We start from the raw sequence: 17,661 nt of genomic DNA on the forward strand, positions 1-17,661 counted from the left end.
GGGTAAGAATCAAGGGGCAAACAAATAACGTGGGTGTCATCGTGGGAGACTACTATAGACCTCCCAGCCAGGACGATGATGCCAATGAATAATTCTTTAAGGAACTGAGGGACACTTCCAAGTCAAGTGCCCTTGTCCTTGTAGGGAACTTCAACTTGCCAGAAATTAACTGGGTGCATCACACAGCTGGTACAACATAGGCCAGAAGATTCCTAAAAAACCTGGATGGTAACTTTATGGAACAGATCCTAAGGGAGCTGACTCAGAAAGATGCCCTCCTTGATCTGCTGCCTGTCAACAGGGTGGATCTTGTGAGCAAAGTGGAGATTAGTGACCGTCTTGGCCACAGCAACCACAAAGCAATCGAGTTTAAAACTCTGTTGACAGGAGGAAAAGTGCCAGCAAAACCTCGACTCCAGACATGAGGAGGGCAGACTTCAGGTTGCTCAGGGAATTAGTAAGGTCCCCTGTGAAAATCTTTTTACAGGTGCGGGGATCCATCAGTACTGGTCTCTTTTCAAGTATCACCTCCTAAGGACACAGGAGTAGCAATTCCCAAATGTCAGAAGTCAAGCAGGTGAGGCAGAAGCCTGGCTTGACTGAACAGGCTTCTCTTGGAAATAAGGCAAAAAAGGAAGGTGTATCCCCAGTGGAAACAAGGTCAGGTGACATGGGAAGAATTCAGAGATGCTGCTTACCGCAGTAGGGAGAAAGTTCATGTAGCCTAAGCTCAGCTTGAATGGAAGCTGCCAGAAATGTGGGGAGCAATAAAAAGAGTTTTTTCAAATACATTAATGGCAATGGGCAGTATAGAAACATCATCAGCCTGTTACATGGTGAGGATGGTCACCTCACAGAGACAGAAACAAGGCAGAGGGGTTTAACGCTTTCTTTTCCTCTGTCTTCCATATGGATGAGGGACCAAGGGTGTCTCAGTGCCCTGAGATGGAGGATCATGACTGTAGAATGATCTACTCCCAGTTGACCCTCAAATTGTGTGGGATCTGCTGCTCCAGCTGGATTCCTACAAATCCATGGGGCCCAGTGGGATTCATCCCAGAATCCTCAAAGAGCTGGCTGATGTCATCACAAAACCTCTCTCGATTTTTGAGCAGTCTTGGAAATCTGGAAAGATTTCAGCTGACTGGAAGCTGGCAAACATTGTCCCAATTTTCAAGAAGGGCAAGAAGGAGGACCGCAGAAACTGCAGGCCTGTCAGTCTCACTTCAGTGCGTGGTAAAGTTATGGAGAAGATTATTCTGAGAGGTATTGAAAAACATCTGAAAGACAACATAGTCATTGGTCACAGCCAGCATGGGTTCATGAGAGGAAAGTCCTGCTTATCAAACCCAATTTCCTTTTAGGACAGGGTAACTGCCCTAGTTGAGCAGGTGAAGCCAGCATATGTAATCTTTTTTGATTTCAGTAAAGATTTGATACTGTCTCTCACAGGATTCTTCTGGACAAAATGTCCAGCACACAGCTGGATAAACACATCACACTGTGGGTGAGCAATTGGCTCACAGGTCAAGCACAGAGGGTGATAGTGAATGGGGTGACATCAGACTGGCAATCTGCAACTAGTGGGGTTCCACAGGGCTCCATCGCAGGCCCTGTGCTCTTCAACATCTTCATAAATGACTTGGGTGGGAGACTGGAAGGGATATTAAGCAAGTTTGCAGATGACACTGAGAGGAGCTGTTAACTCCCTTGAAGACAGGGAGGCCCTGCAGAGACACCTCGACAAATTAGAGGATGGGCAATCACCAACCATGTGAAGTTCAACAAACAGAAGTGCTGGATTCTGCACCTGGGATGGGGCAACCTTGGCTGTATGTACAGACTAGGGAATGAGATGCTGGAAAGCAGTGCAGTGGAAAGGGACCTGGGGGTCCTGATCAGTGGCAAGTTGACTATGAGTCAGCAGTGCCCTGACAGCCAGGAGGACCAACCATGTCCTGAGGGGCATCAGGCAAAGCATCACCAGCCAGTCGAGGGAGAAGATTGTCCTGCTCTGCTCTGCACTGGCCTCACCTTGAATATTGTGTGCAGTTTTGGGCACTGCAATATAAAAAAGATGTTCAGCTCTTAGAGAATGTCCAAAGGAGGGCAATGAAGATGGTGAAGGGCCTTGAGGGGAAGCCGTATGAGGAGCGGCTGTTCAGCCTGGAGAAGAGACCTCATTGCAGTTCCAACTTCCTCATGAGATGAAGAGGAGGGGCAGACACTGATCTTTTCTCTGTGGGGACCAGCGAAGGAATGGTCTGAAGTTGTGTCAGGGGAGGTTTAGGTTGGATGTTAGAAAATGTTTTTCATCCAGAGGGTGGTTGTGCACTGGAACAGGCTCCCCAGGGAAGTGGTCACAGTACCAAGCCTGACAGGATTCGAGAAGCATTTGGATGATACTCTCAGGCAAATGGTGTGACTCCTGGGGATGGTCATGTGCAGGGTTAAGGGTTGGACTTGATGATCCTTATGGGTCCCTTCCAACTCAGTGTATTCTCTGATTCTGTGATACACTGATTTAGTAGCCGAAAGTAAAATTTAGACCCTGCCTGAAGTGTAGCAGCTTCCTTATCATAAGTTGCAGACTGCTGCTGATGCCCCATGTCAGATTCTACTGTAAGCAGCATAGGTCCTGGCCCTGTTTACTGGGATGTCCCATGGAAGTCTTCTCCTCCAATCAACTCATCATTTTGCCCATGTTCAGGGAAAGCTGACTTATCCCTCTATGCCACCATGGTAAGTGATAAGGACATTTTTCTCACACCCTTTGAGTTTGAATTGGAACTTCATCAGAAAATTTCTTGTTTGTACCCACGTACAACTGAGGATGCAACACACAAATCTCAGTCACAGACTCTGAGTGGTCTGTAAGAGCAAATTATTTTAAATAACATGTATCTTTCTCTTAATGGTGCATTTTTGTGAATTGTGCTATATAACTCCAATTGCGTTGGTCACATCTGTACAACTTTACATTTGTCATTTGTGTGTAGTTAACCTTAGAAAAGCACGGAAAATACTGTGACAATAGCTTAGTATTTAAATTGCACTAGTTTTAAGTGACAGGTTTAGATTTTAATGATGAGCACTGTATACTAACATGTAAATTTGTAGATTGTCAGGGAAAGGGTGGTTATTGCTGTTAACTCATATAAATTTTGTTTCCTTAACTAATCTTTCTTCATGAATATGCTTAAAATATTCAGCTGCCTTGTATGTCCTTTTGTCCAACTTTGCCATTTGTGAAGTGATGCACACATATGCTTCATCGCAGTTAATAGTTCAAGCTTATCAGAGGGCTTAGCTTTTTAAGGTAGTCTGAAAACATGTATGAAAAGAATCATTGCCTTCAAAATCCCTGGTATTGGCCTCAGTGATTCTGATAAGGGCTTCTGGATGCTCTATTGATACTTGTGTTTAACATATCTTTCCACTGGAATGTATTGCAATTCTCTATAGTAGTGAGGGATTTAAAATTCTTACTGATGTGCATAACACAAGCTGCAGTACTATTTCCCTGTCCTTCAGTGTTGTTACCTCTGAAAACAATACACAGAACTAGAGAAGGACTATTGTAATACAGGAATCAGTAAAGACTCTCTGTTTGCCAAGTACCAGAATATTTGTGCTTTTAAAAATTAATTATTCATATAAAATGCATGTAATAATTGTCAAACACTGTCTGTTATTTTAAATATAGAGGCAACTTAAGAAATTACATTATCTAAATTCATCCAAGGTTAATAAAAAATGGAAAAATTGAGAGATCTATGGGAAAATACTGTTTATATATCTGCAGTCCTATAAATACGAAGAGGGAAAATTATACTTCTTTTTAAAAAGAATTAACTTTAGTTCTTGTCCATTCTTTTTGTGCATTTCCCCAAGATTTTCTAATATGCTTTAGTAGTTTTACTTCTAGATCTTAGTTTGGATTGATGCTCCATATGGATTAAAAAACAGATAGTAAGAGATGGATTCACGTTTTCAAAATCATCAAGTGATTTGAAAGAAAAGTGCTTCACAGTGTTAAATTCCAACAATTTGATTTGGCTGTTATTGTGGAACCCTGGTATCCAACAGTGAATTTCTTCAGAGAGGAAAACTTTATCTCCACCCTCTTTTATGATGTGTGATCCAAAATGCCAATCATTGGGAATGGAATACAATTATATTCACTAATATGTCTAAAATAGAAACTCTTGCTGTCAATATATACTCATTAGTACTGAGTTGCAAATGAATTCTGGAATTGTGCTCTTATTAATTAGGTGGCAGACTAGAAAACTTCCTTGCTTCTGTTTAGCCAGATGGAGGGACAGTGGGTGTAATGACCTATGTTGGGCCTTTCCCAGGGGATTTCTTTGGTGTTTCTTGGTGTCGGTATGGGTCCATCTTCCATTTGCCATTTAAAATAAACAGCTCCAAACTTGAACAAGTGTGCACACTTAAATTACATTCAGAAAAAAACATGGTAATTTTGTTTAGTTTTAAAATTAGTCATGCAATCACATTCTTAAAATTCCAGAGGGAATTGGGCACACACAGATTCAAGGTGAAATAGATTTTTTAGGAAAATGTAAGTCAGTCAGCCTTTTTTTTCCTTATTACATTAGTCTGCTGCATAGTCTGTCAACGTAGAGAGGTTTGGTTTGGCAACTCACTCTCATTCTGGTCTTTTACTATTTTTTTGCCTTATGAGTTGCTTAGAATTCTAAGAGGCTTCAGTGATTCAAAAATGGACTTCTGGGGGAGGGGAGGAGCAGGGGAAGTTGGTGATCAGCCCGCATGAAAAGTCCCTAATTCTTTAATTGACCCAGTATATTCTAAAGAGTCATCAAGTTACTTAAATGTGTATCTTCATTAAAGGGTGTGAGTAATACCATGAACTGAATGTAATTACTCATGGGCTTTAAGTTTTGCATGAATCAAGTATCATCCAGCATAGTACCCTACATGAGAAATATTTGTTAAGATTTGCAGAAGATATTTCAGCTTTGTCAGCATAAAAATAATCCTTTGAAAACTCATAATTAATTTCAGATGTAAACAGAAAACAGCACCTTCAGAATAATACATAACATCACGTTGCAGTTTTTCATGGGTACATTTCTGTATTTGAAATTAAGTTTTTATATCTATAGCACTTGAGTTAATTGGATAAAGACATTTTCTATTGACCTTACGCATGACTAATTTTCTACAAATAACTTTATTAGATGTGAGCTCCCAACTGGTGTTTGTTCTGCCAAGTAAAAGCTAATATCAAAAGAATCAGGTGAGCACCCTCCTTTCTTACTGTGCTTCTCTTCATCTCCCACTGTGCTACTTACTGTACAGACAAATACTGACAAGTGTTATTATTTATGTGGATCTGACAAATTTCCATTTAAATGCACAAGAATGTGCAATTTTTGCTCTCTACAGAAGGAAAATTGTTTGCAAAGAAAGGTGGTGAAGGACTTCAGAGGAAAAAAAGGCTTAATTTTTAATTGAACAAATTGAGAAATATATTCAACAATTTATTCCTAGTAGAACATTCACTTGGATTTACATTTATAGAACTTTATTATAGAAAATCGTAACAATATTTTGGATTTTGTGAGTCTAAAATCACACATGTAAGTGATGTAGTAGCTATATTGTGATACAGGACTTAAGAGCTTGCTATTGTGTAGAGACATGTTTTCTCATTCTCATATCCAGTGTCCTCAGCTTCCAAATAAGATGTATGATTTGTTTTTCTTTTCTTTTGTGTGCTTGTGATCTTCTCTCTGTCCTAGCCCTTTCAGGAGACATAAAGAGGTCAGCCCAATGAGTCAGTGATTTCCTTTCTCTCCTTTTGGAATAAGGGATGGAAGGTAATGTGATTAAAATCCCTTGCAGGCCTGTAAACTATCTACCTGGAAGTAGGCGGGGTTTGAATATTTGAATTTGGAAGAGAGACAGAACTTATGACTGAAACAATATAAAGGTCATATCAGTGCTACAGCACATCTGATCTCTGCATTACGATGGCAATGGAACAAATTGCCCTTATTGACATAATACCAGTGCAAATGTTCAATATAATCCCATTTTTTACTTTGTGTGCAAATGATCAAACTATTAAGAATAGAAAAGAAATAATGTTTCAGAAGTATGCAGTGTGGCTTTAAGTGCAAAAAGATAGCAGATGAGGAGTAAGCAAGATGGTATTTTTACAAAATGTCTTTTCAAGCAGCTTTACAGGCATGGCTCAGTGAGTACCTGACTGGGGCCAGCCACATCAACTTTGAAGTCCTCTGAAAGCTGAGGGGAAAGAGACTAGTTACTGGTTGTTGGACACTTTCAGAATAAAGTAAAAGGGTATGGCTCCCACGAGGTCCATTTTTCAGATCCCTACATAGTAGGTCACTTTTTGAGACTGACCCCTCTATCAGAGAGAAACAGTGAATATACAGGAGCTGTCATCTATTGTGTCTGCCCATCATGTTCAAAGCAAGATAAAATAAATCTCATTCTCCCTGTTTCTTTTTAAGCTTTTTATTTCCCTTTTATTCTTTTACTTCTTTTTTTAAGAGATGTATAAAAATATACCCTCATGAACTGTTAAGTGCCAGAGAGCATTAGACCCTTAGTGTTCTCTTTGTAAATTTTGCATGCCATTTTTAATCAAAAAATGCTAATGAACCAATGAAAATATATGCAAGTTATTTAACATTTAATGATTTTTCAACATTTTAAAATACTTAACTGTACAAGACTTTTATGAAGGCTTTAAGTCCTTAAGTGTCTGAAGGACCACTTTATCAGAACCTAGATAAATACATTAATATATTCTGCACTGTGAAGTGGGTTCAAAATAATATGTACACAGTAGATAATGGAAACATGTTGACATTCTTAAGGTTATAAACACATTTGAAGTTATCCTAATTGTAAAATTGAAGATGGTGAAGTACAATGTCCCTGAAAATCCTAGAATGCCATCTTTCTCATTTTACTAATTGCTGCAACACTTGAGATCTCAGTATGATGTTTTTTCCTCTGCACAAATGAACAAGTGGAGGCCACAGAACCTCTTTATAAAGGCAGATGTGTCAAATAATTGATCTATAAAGAAAATTAGTACAGAGACTAGAGCACAACTATTATAACTTATCCAGGTTGGGTTTTGGTTTGTTTGAACTAGAGGTGCATTTTTTTTTCACCAAAAAGCACTAGTATAAAATCTGTATTTCTTCTTGGCACAGTATACCCCAGTGTTGGTATCCATATATCTGTGTCCTATGCTTGATGCTGTGGAATGGCTTTAGTAGTTAAGGCTGTGTGTTCATCTTGTGCTTTTCTACATTTTTATGCAAGGATGAGCAAGCATGAGCCTCAGTTCTCTCCAGAAATCCTAAGTGAATATTTTTCGACTTTTCTGGTAAAGAATGTTTACCTCCCTATTCTTACAAAAAATGCTCAATTTTCTTTGCTTTTTGTATTCTTTTTTTTACAAAGAAAAGGAACAAGAAACAATCTACAACTTCTTCAAGAAAGTAAGGAACTGTACCCATTGCTGCCTGATAATCATAGAATATCAGGTGTTAATTTTTCTTGTCTGACCACAAATTAACAAAGAGGAAGAGGCATAAAAAACGTTTGCTTGAGAGGTAGTCATATTTCAATTAGGAGTTCTGTATGCAACTCTTTTTTGTTAGAAGTCAAAAGCGTAGGGTTCCTCAAATCAAACTATAGCTACTGAACACTCTGAATGCATACACTTAGCCTTCATAGCAGTGATTGTGATAGAAATGAATTCAGAGAAAGCAATCAGAATGCTTTTGGAGGAGACAGTCCAGGTGGCAAAGAGGGTAGCATTGGAACTGGCCTCAGCCCTGACCATTCTGGTGTCTGTGAAGCCCTCTGCCTGTTGACATCCACTACTTCAGGGTGGATAATCTCATTTGCAGCCCCAATGATGGTTTCTCTGCTGCGTATTTTGAAACAACTTATAGAAAAATTGGTAAGGGTATTTCACTGTCTATATTCATAGCAAGTTGTAAGGAGTAAGGATATACTTAAGGCTGAAGATGAAAGAAAAGTCATTAGAAACCATTGCCTTCAATCAAAATTCTCTCAGTTGAGCAGAATGAGGTCTTTAGTATTGATTCCCATGGGGTCAAGCAAAAACCAAACACCCCACGTCACCTGAAAAGATATTTGGTCAGTACCAAAACCTGTATCAAGATTATTACAGGCTTCATGTAACTTCTCAGTGATCTCTTCTAGCACTGATTCCTTTCTCCTGTCAAAAGATAACCACAAAGTGCCCTGGAATTCCATTTAAATTTCAACCATACCTTGTAGCATTTACACACATAGGGATATCCATATTCATAGACAACTATTCAGTAAGGAACCTGGAAAGATTATGAAGTCTTTGATGTATCTGATTAGTTTCATTCTGCAAAGCAAGTATTTTTATTTTTGTTGTTGCTTTTACTTAAATTTTAGAATTTCTGTTCCAGAGTTAGTTGGGGCAAGGACCTTGGCAGCTTGAGTACAAGAGCTTCTTAACTCTTCAAAGGTTCCCTTAATGATAAAAGTATCAAATACAGGCCAAGTACAAGAAAATGCAAGTGCAGTGATCTTGCTCTTTGTCCTTGCCTGTGGGATGTCTACAATGGCATCAGTATCTTAATGAAACACCCACCCCAATGCTCAACAGAAATCGAAAAATGTAATTTTCCTTTGTTTTACAATTCATTGAATTATTGTTGGAAACATGGAGAACCTGATAAGACTGATCTTCTCACATGCCTATTCTTATTTTTGAATAGTTTAAATGAAAGTCAAAATATCTTTCTTAGTATCGTCTATTTAGAGAAATTATAGGAAAAAACCTTCCCAATGACTAAAGACAAGAATATTTTTAATGAAAAATCCCAAATGAACTCACTGTTTTCAATTTTGCAGTAGGAATTTTAAAAATTGGGACTGAAAATCAGCATTTTTCTGGCAAACTCTTGTATTATCTATCACGTGCACAGTTAAAACTCCAGCTAGAGATGGTAATGAATCGGCCTATTGTGATTGAAAATAGATAAAAGGCTGGAAAGCTTTTTTCACAGCTGCCAGAGGACTACCCAAAAAAATGATGACGTATGATAGTAAAGAATGGAGACACCACTTTTTGAACAGAGATTGCTTAAGATTGCATTTCAGTCATTGTATTAGAAAATATGATAGGTTCATTGAGGTAACATTTTTTTCCAGTAGTAGATAGGAGAAAAATATTCAGCTTAGATATTCCTAGTGGGTTTGTAACATTTATCATATATAGGTAACATGGAGAGAATAATTGGAGGAGATAAGCGTTTTGAATATTTTTAAAGAAGATTGCATATAATTAATTACCCAAGTATTGCATGCATGAAGAAACAACTCCATTAAAACTTCCTTGAAATTTGAGAGTATTTCCAAGGCTTTTCTCTTTGAAAGAAGTTATTTTTCTAGCACAGTAATCTGCGTGGAATACAGAGAAAAAAATATAAATTACACTAGAGAAGATCTTGGAGGAGGAGCTTGACTGTAATATTTTCAGTTGTGACCTCTGTAAATAATCATTGTACTATTGTACTAAAAAAATACTTGAATCTTTGAAGTCTGTATAAATGAGAATTGAATTTTTCTGCTGAGGAGATCGTGGATGTCTCCACGTGGATGACTCCAAAGTCTAGAATGTGTCTCCATGTTTTCTGTTGAACCCCTTTCACCTAATGCAATGTGCTGATAGCACTGTTTGTCCAATGTTTGTCTGTTTACCTTGTTTACACTGCAAGTGCTTAAGATATCTGTACAAGCTCTTACAATGCCTTGTTAAGGTGCCACACTTATTGGAGCTGTGATGCAACAAAAAATTCTGAATGTCCTGCAGTGTCAGTGACATTCAAAGGTCTGTGTCATGTGCAGACCCAAATGTATGTTGGTTGACTTAGTGAACAATCTGAGTAAAGAAAGACCAGAGAAAATGACAGATTTTTCATAGGATTTTAGAAATAGCTTAGTATAAGGCAGTTGACCACATAGCTTAGAAAGGAACTGATGGTATATAGCAGAGGGATCTAGTGAGGAGAGTGACAAGGTTAGCAGGGTAGATGTTTTCTATTGGTGAGGGGAAAAGAGAACCAATGAAGGAAGTATTAGAAGGCAGGAATTAACGGGTGTATGCAAGCTAGAGATATAGCCTGGAAATAAGATGGTATTTTTACTTTGATACATTCCTACCCCACTTATAGTTTGGAAGAGATGAAGGAGTGTAGCTGGGTAGAAATATGGACCTGTCTTTCTGTGCTTTATATTCTTATGTGTCAGAGCTGAGACCTTCAATGACCCCCAGTGTGAACATCATAGCCATGCAGAGATCCTGTGGCCTCTTCGAGGACATATCTGCTCCTCAGCATATTTTTAACATACAGTTTTCCTTGAAGTGCATAGAGACATTGCTGCAGTCATCCTTGTCACACTTTCAGCACATAGCCAGATTATTGCCTGGCATTAGCAGATTGACAGACTCCAGGATCCTGGGAATGTTGCCCTTTGTGAATATATCAAAATCTTCATTATTTTTCTAGCAAAATACAAGGCACTGTGAACAGAATGCAATCCAAATTCTGAATGCTGTCTCTGTGACAGTAGCATACACATCTCAGCGTCTGGTCTGTGAGAGATGTGCCAGATTCCAGGGCTCAGTCTGGGATTTGAATGCCTGGTCCCAGTCTAACCACAGAGTCCTGTGGTTCTCTATAGGTAACTCCTGGTAACTGGCTGCTCACTTAGTAAGTGTGTTCAGTAAAGCTATCTTTTGCCAAACAAACTTTTTTCGTACCTGCCCTTTGGCACTAGGGAAAAATAACTCTTGGCCTACTCTCTCCTATTCCTCTGTACTTAAGAGTCTAAGGAAAAAAAGCCCTATTCTTGATTTTTTCTCTTTCTTATGTCTTTCTTTCCTTCATGGGAATCATCTCTTCCCCTCTACTTTCTGTTTTACCTCTGCTAAGAAACTCATGGTTAAAACCTATGCTCTTGCTTCATAACAGAACAGACCTGTGGCATCTCAAAGCTGAAGTGTTTTTTTCACCATTTCTGCTTGACTCTGCTATTATGTGAGGTGTGATGAGATGAGGAGGGCAGCTGTAACTAATAAAGAAAGGTCTGCAGGAGGGTTTTGAAGATGAGGTGCACCTCTGGATGCAAGATTGGGTCCACAGCTATTGGGCAACATAGCAGTGTTGTCCAGAGTAGAAAAATCCCAGGTTGTGAAGGCAGGAGGCCCTCCAGCGGGTGGAATCCTATGAGACAGAATGAAAGTGAAATGATTTTACCTGCAGCAAATTGATCCTGTAGAGTATAATTGTAGCAAGAAAAAAGCTTTGAAGGACATTTATAAGAAGAACATGGAGTAGGCAGAAGAATTAAATTTACCTCCTTACAACCTCTCTGGACTTATGAGCGTCTCCAGTGTCCAGGAAGAGTGCAGAGTGGGAAGAAAAGTAATCCCAGGTTGGCACTTTAGTTATGACTCTAGAAGCAGTTTTGAGAATATGGATCACACTATGTCTCATCATTCATATATTGAATTCCAAAGTGTGCTCAGTGTTCATTGGCCACTGAAATTGTGATAACAATTGGGGAAGGACATTGGGATGGGCTACATCACTTGGGATGTGGGCTTAGATATTTAGCATGTGTTTTACTGATTATCTGGCGTAGATAGCCATGTTTCTTGAGTATTTACATCCTGACTATTTGCGGAAGCCTAGGAAATGTTTACCAAAAAATTAATTAGGGTAACTTTGCTGTCTTCTTGCCACACTTTTTTCCTATAGGCTCTGACTGCATAACAGTAACTTGAATACATCAGTGACTGTTCTGTAGTACTGAGTGACTAGTATGAAAGGGCTTCAATGCTCTCATCCCTCAAAACAGGGTGACTGCATGAAAACTTCTACCTGGGTTTTGCTAACTTTCTAAATGCACCAGGTTATGTATAAAAGTACCAGTATATTCAACAGTTTTGTTTTCTTTAAGCAGAGATTTGGTTACTGTAGTTTGACTAATCATCAGATTTTTACTGATTCATAGGACCTCTTCATGTACATGTTCTTTAAATATAGAAGTACATGAATTTTTATAAATAATGAGACATTCAAATATTTTATATGATTCTTTAGGCAAAATATTATAACATTTTAAACTGAAAGATAATATGAAGTTGCATAACTTGCATAAGGCCACACAGCAAGTCATTGGCACAGCTAATTATTGGTATATTTTTCTAACTGTACTTTTTACTGTTTCTGTAATCTGCTACCTGTACAAACTTCTTACCACAGCACATTCAAGTTTGTAGGAATAATATGTTCATTCGCTAACATATTTGCCTGCTGTAACCAGTCTACTAAATCTGATTTTGCTTCTCTTCCGTCAAATACTCATTGCATTTCTTGTTACAGAGTCTGACACTGGGGATATCTGGCAATCAGCTTACACATTCATTGGTTTGCATAAGGGGAGGAGACAGGACTGCACAGTGGCAGCAACTATGCAAACAACTCATTTCACTCTAGTTCCCCTAGGTAAGAGATTCTTTCAAAGGAGATCATTGAATTTACCTGTTTCGTATTTCAGTCACCACTATCTGATACCCAATTGCACATAAAGCATCTGGTGTAAGCAAAACTAATTTGGATCTTCTTTTATAAAATGCAAGATGGATTAAGGGATCAGGTAGCCTCTTTCCTTACAAGAATCACTAGAGGGAACCATACTGTGAAAAAGATAAAATAATTAGGACAGCAGAAAACAGGCAGCATGGATCTCAACTGCAAATATTCTTGTGTAAACTCAACCTATAAAATTATATTAGTTTGCTTATCAAGCAAGCTTCTTTTCAAATTTAATAGCTACCTATATTACACTGACTGTATTGACACCTGTGACTGTTATATTCTAGATGTTTTCCAGCTCTTATGAGTTTGAATTCTTATCACATAGGCAAAAAGATTAATATTCCAGTGCCAGTTTAGTGTTTGAAGTCATTCTGGGGGGAAAAGGCAACATAAAGTAGTACTAGACTTTGTCAAATGCAGTATGTAATGCTCATATTTATAGTAGAATAACATTACAGAAGTTACTAGAAGTGAAGCTGCTGGCCAAACTCTGAATTATATTGCAAGGATTCCTAGGAACTACTGCAATCTAGATAACTAATAGAAAGCCACAAGAACATACAGAAGTGTTAGATATTTTTAAATGAATTTATACAACAGATTTTTATGTGTGATCACAAGATTCTACAGAAATCTACTGTGAATTTTTAAAAATTACATTAATGCTCTTGCATGTTGGTAGCTATGACTGAAATGACACATCACACACAGTTATTTGTGTTTAGTTTGTATGTTTTTCAGAAGATTTAGGGGTTTTTTCCCCTGCACAGTCAGAATGTACCCAGCATGTTTTCAATTTCATGTCGGTATTAACACTGAAAAAATCAAATATATAAAGAAAATAAAATAGTTGCATTGAAACTATTTATCCCTGTGTAAATAATTTTTGTTCAAAGAAAACCATAAAATGTTTTCATCACAATCAAACAACTCAGCTCACTACTACTAAATTAGAGGTTTTGAAAAAATTTGTCCCATTATGTTTTTATATCCTTTATAGTGCTTTACAAATCTGCAAAATGTGGTCTAACTTCCCATGTTTCTTAGTCCATTCCACAACTCACCAAATTTGGGAAAAGAATAAGCAAATACTAAGGATTCTCTTATCCAACTAAATCATATTCATTACAGAAATGCTCAATTTTTTCTTTCTATATGGTATACTACTTATTTCCTTTATAGCTCTGCCATATTGTAATTAAACTTGTCTCAGTCTTTCTGTTATAACCCTTTACACTCAATAGCTCTGTGGTTGACATAAAATTTACTCAAGCCAGCAAGAATACAAAGTATCCTTTTAAAATACACTTCCTGTTCTCTATGAACCTGAAACAAAATTACCATTTTCTGGAACAAATGTTACCACAGTATTACAATGGACTGTTAATCTTCCTGTTCAGCCTCCAGAATTCCCTGTAGCCTCTGTTCCCACCACTGATCTGAACTTAGAAACAGCAAAACCCCAACGGAGTGCTCTGTTTCCCTTCCCTTTCACATAAGAGTAATTCCCTGATTTTAAATGTTCTTTTAAACATTTGATTTCCGAGTAAACATTTTGCAGTCCTATGCGCCAATTTAGAATGGTTCTTTTTTAGAAGTATTCTATAGAGTTTATAACAAATAAATAAATAAAAACAGTGGAAAAGACACTTTTGTATTTGTACTTTAATTCTTGAAGAGAATAAGACATAAATGTAGCAAGGGAAGCTCATGGGATTACCCTGGTGATAATAAAATAAAGGTATATTTCAGAACTGATTTTATACTATTCTCTGTATATTAAATGTTCAGACTCCCTCTGAGGAGGAAGAACTATGGTTTTTTGCCTGGGAAAGCTTACTAGATCTTGCAAGTGGTTTTATTGCTGCGTTTGTGTATGTCACTGAATGCAGAGGATAGAGTGAAGACAAAAGCTGTGGTAGCATCTGAACTTATTTTTATATTTGAGATTTTTCTTCAATAATCTGAAATGTCAAGGACCTGTTCTGAGGCTAAACAGCCTCAAAACATGGATGCTCTGAAGATTTTAAAGAAAATGTACTCTTGAATATTGCAATAACTTCTGTTTACCACAAGGTGGTATAAAACTATAGCCGTCTTCAGCACCAGTAAATTCTACCAGTAAATGATCCATATTCCTAGTCTGGGTGTCATTCACATCGTGTTTTGTTGTGCTGTATCTCCTTATTATCAGTGTGGCTGTTCAGCAAAACCAGATAGCTCCTTGAGGTACCCTGCTACCAAGTAGCGGAGAAGCAATCGCATGTTGTAAGGCGTAGGTTTTCACACATAACAGGCTTTGAGCAGTGTAGCTTTTCCTAGTTGCCCTCTGAGAAGACTCCTCTGGAAGACCACACACAAAGAATAGGTAAAGATTTGTGTCTGGATGAGTTAATCTGGTGTAAGAAATGACTGCTGCTGAATAATACCACTATCAGGGAGCTAAAATGTGAGACTTAATAACTGTATTGAACATACTACAACAGAAGATTCAGAATGCCTTTTATGTAGCTAAGTTACTTGCAAGAGAGACTTGAAAGTAAAGGTGGTATAAAGGTAACAGAGTCTCCCCTGAATTTGTGTGAAATGAATTTTGACTTTTTTTACTTTTTTTTTTTCCGTGTCAGAATCCCACATCCTCTGCAGCTGCAGAAGAATTCAAACAGGCGCTTTTTTTTTTTTTTTTTTTTTTTTTTTATGCCTGGTGTCATCTACAACAGCTGTAGACAGAGTAACACACCTGTTTTGGAGCAGATAAACTAAGTGTGCCTTTGATTTGTGTCTGTCATGACAGACAGTAAGTGTGTGAGAAAAGGAGTTGCAGTGAAGCTACAAGAGTAAAAGCAGACATCAGAAGTGTGAAGATTGTGATTACAGCACAGTGTTTTACTGAAATGAGGTTGTATGTGGTCTTTTGTATTTCTACTATTGCACCATCTTTTGTCAAGGAAAGCTCATTCTAAACAAAAATCCCAAGTAAAAATTGGAAGCTGTATTTCGTAGGCCAAAAGTAATGAATCACATCAGAGATAGTTCTTGCTTCTACCTTCATCTACTTTGCTATTGCTGTCATAATTGTGTAGTATTTAATATTAAATAATTTTCTACTATGGCACACTTAAGTATTACCTGTTAGGTTGGGAATGGTTGTTTTGAGGAACGCTAGGGTGAAATCCAGCTTCAGGAACTACCCCCGAAGAGAGAGATTTCTTAATGTAAAATAAATAATAAGCAGCCCTTGTACTGAAAATTCCTGTCAGTATTTCTATTTCGCACATAGAAAAGGGAAAATGATTTTTAAAAACCAAAATATTAAGAAATACTAGCAAATAAATTCTTTTACTTGTATACACAGATAAAAATTGTAGTTTTATGATACTATAATCTTATGAAGTAATTTTATTAAACATGCAATACAGATCTTAATATAGGCTTTGTTAACATTCTCATCCATATTTTAGTTTTCACAAAAATATAAAATTGGTTTACAATCTATCTTCCTAAAGAAAAAAAGGATGACTACCTGAATGTCATAGTTCAAAGGGGATAGTGCCAGAACAACCTTTCACTATTCTTTTAAAATACCTTTTTTTCTTTTTTTAAAAAAAAGTCCCATTTTCATTATGATGTTCTAATATTCCTATTTAGGCTGTAAAGTCACCCACATTTCTGGGTCCTGTAAAGTACAGAATGAACTGGCTACAAAATGGTTTTTCTGTAGAGTCAGAAATCTATGATCTCAGTAAATTGTGAGACTAACAGAAAATACATCAGGAACTTAGGGAATATGAAACTATGACTGGCAAGCTGTCATTAAATAAAGTCTTTAAGCAAATCATGTAAAAAGGCAAAGATTTAAAGCAGAAGCTATCGCTGAAGTTACCCTAGTTCTTAGAAGCCTGGGATTAAGAAGGGACAGAAGAATGTTGTTTGATAACAAGTGCACTGTCCCATGGTAGCTGATATATCTGGCTCACGACTGAGCTAATGATGCTCTTTATTGTCATTTCCTTTCCTCAGTCATGTAGCAAGCCAGCACGGACCACAGGTAGTTTCTCTGTAAATAAATCTACAGCCATAAACACTCGGTCTTGTTTTGTAGTCTTCCTCACCTGGTACTGTATTTGTCTTTTTCTTTAAAATAAGGAAATCAAAAATTCCTTTCACTTAAACTCCTTTCAAGTAACTTGTTTCCTTGTGTTCTTTTTTTCCATGCAATACTATTGATCTCTCTGATTGAACTTCTGATTGCCTTTCTTTCTTTTCCCAAAAGGGATAGATACATTGACTGAGGCATGGAATGTGGAAAAGGAGGCAGAAAAAATGCAATCATTTGGTTCAGATTCTTGTCAACACTCATAGAGCAAACCACTTTATTACATTGTCATAGTCTTCTTGAATAACTGTGGCAGTTCCTTTAATTTCTCTGTACAGTGTGAGTAATTATACTTATTTTATAGCTCAAGGATACTGTGAAGATAAATGCATTGAAAATTGAGAAGTATCCTAACACTATCTCCTGTAAGAGAAGCTGGATGAATTTCTGTGAAAAAGAGAGAAAAAAAATGGAATTGACTCATAAAATTACATTACTTTTACAGGTTGCTATTTTGTACTTCTATCTCAAATGCAGATGGAATATACTTTTAGGACTTCAACTATCAAGATTCGTATGGCCTGTCTTAGCTCTTTTTTCTGTCACTGTGTGTTGGTTGCTGTAAATCTTATTCTTAGTGACTTACCTCTACTGAGCTAAAGTGTATGGAAAGTGGAACTTATCAGTCTTTACTGGTAAGACCAGCCCCCAGGGATCTCTGACCCAGGAGACCAGGGTTGGGAGGAAGGCTTTATCTTGGTCAATGAGGATTGTGTCAGAGAACACCTAAACAAACTCGACATCCACAAGTCCATGGACCCTTATGCGATGCTGAGAGAGTTGGCAAACATCATAGCT

At 37.5% G+C, this 17,661-nt stretch overlaps 1 long non-coding RNA gene across 1 annotated transcript; it reads left to right on the top strand.

Moving 5' to 3' along the window:
• The first annotated feature begins 35 nt into the window (after positions 1-35).
• LOC113945309 lies at positions 36-15,371 on the top strand. Its single transcript, XR_003527034.1, has 3 exons — positions 36-577; positions 12,492-12,614; positions 15,335-15,371. It is a non-coding gene; the product is annotated as an uncharacterized LOC113945309 (long non-coding RNA).
• The last annotated feature ends 2,290 nt before the right edge of the window (positions 15,372-17,661 follow it).

The sequence above is a fragment of the Corapipo altera genome, unplaced genomic scaffold (genome assembly GCF_003945725.1).
Source record: "Corapipo altera isolate COAL_440 unplaced genomic scaffold, ASM394572v1 44, whole genome shotgun sequence".
NCBI lineage: Eukaryota > Metazoa > Chordata > Aves > Passeriformes > Pipridae > Corapipo > Corapipo altera.